The sequence below is a fragment of the Sinocyclocheilus grahami genome, unplaced genomic scaffold, assembly GCF_001515645.1.
Source record: "Sinocyclocheilus grahami isolate Dianchi unplaced genomic scaffold, SAMN03320097.WGS_v1.1 scaffold528.1, whole genome shotgun sequence".
NCBI classification, from domain to species: domain Eukaryota; kingdom Metazoa; phylum Chordata; class Actinopteri; order Cypriniformes; family Cyprinidae; genus Sinocyclocheilus; species Sinocyclocheilus grahami.
Window position 1 is genome coordinate 502,850 of NW_015505707.1, and position 1,509 is coordinate 504,358.

Here is a 1,509-nt window from a genome sequence, read left to right on the forward strand (position 1 = left end):
CTTCGTCCACGGTGAAAGCCGATCTGGCGATCCACAGGGCAGAGTTGATGTATTCCCTCAGCGACCAGCACGGATCAGCTCCAGGCATGACGAAGCGGATATCGTCCTCTTTTGGAAGGCCAAACAAAGTAGTCTCGCTTTCACAACGAAACACACGGCAACAACAATACTACAGCGAGAATCAAAGTTACGCCTTCTCTCTTTGCGTGAACATTTGGGCGGCGTTATGCAAATCTTCCCACATAGTGATGTAGATATGTGGGGGCATGTTAGAACGAGCTGTTTTAGGTAGGCATGGACAAGTCTTAACTTTTATAAAGAATATCTCTTTGGATTTGAGACTTTAGTCTTTGCAACTTTACAAATCTTCTTTATGCACCAAGAGCTTGTAACACTCCAAAGAGAAAGGAAAAATTGAAATCGCATCATATGACCCCTTTAATGCATCTATTTAGTTTTCATAACATTTCATTTCAGTTTTAGTCTTAGTATTTTTTAAACTTCATCTTTAAATGAAACTGAATTAAAATAAAATATGAAAAAACTTCACAGAAGGATCGATTGTGGAGAGCTTCAGAAAACCTGGAATTAGCATTGTTTCAAAGAAAATAACAAGTAATGCACTCAACCGCTGTGGCCTGTACGCACGCTCACCACACAAGGCTCTATTGCTGAAGAAAACGCATGTTGAAGCTCATTTAAAGCTCATTTAGACGAGCCTGTGAATTACTGGGAGAATATAATCTGGTCAGATGAGACCAAAACTGAACTCTTTGGATGGCATAATACACACCATGTTTGGAGGTCAAAGGGCACTGCATCATGGTGTAGCACTGGCAAAATTCATATAATTGAAGGAAGGATGAATGGAAAAATGTACCGAGACATTCTTGATAAAAACCTGCTGCCATCTACCAGGATGATGAAGATGAAACGAGAACATTCCAGCGAGACAATGATCCCAAACACAGCCGAGGAAACTCTCGATTGGTTTCAGAGAAAGAAAGTAAAGCTGCTAGAATGACCAGCCAATCACCTGACATGAATCCAATAGAAATCTATGGAAATAACTAAAGATTAGAGTTCATAGAAGAGGCCCACAGAACCTTCGAGATTTGAAGACCGTTTGTGTGAAAGAATGGGCCAAAATCACACCTGAGCAATGCATGCCACTAGTTTCTCCAGACAGGAGGCGTCTTGAAGCTGTCATTACCAACAAAGCCTTTTGTATGAAGTATTAAATACATTTCAGTAAGCATGTTCGATACTTTTTCCCTGGGTCATGCCATTTTATTACACAGAACTTAATTTCTGAACGTATTTGTTTTGCTTTTTTTGTATGTATGGATTACTTGGATTGTTACCGACATCTGGTGAAAATCTCATGTCAACAGCACCTTTAGAAATATATTTACTGAGAAAAATGGTGATGTTTTCAATACTTATTTTACCCGCTGTACATATATATATAATTCATTTTCTTGTAAGTTCCCCTTTAAAGCAAAGCAG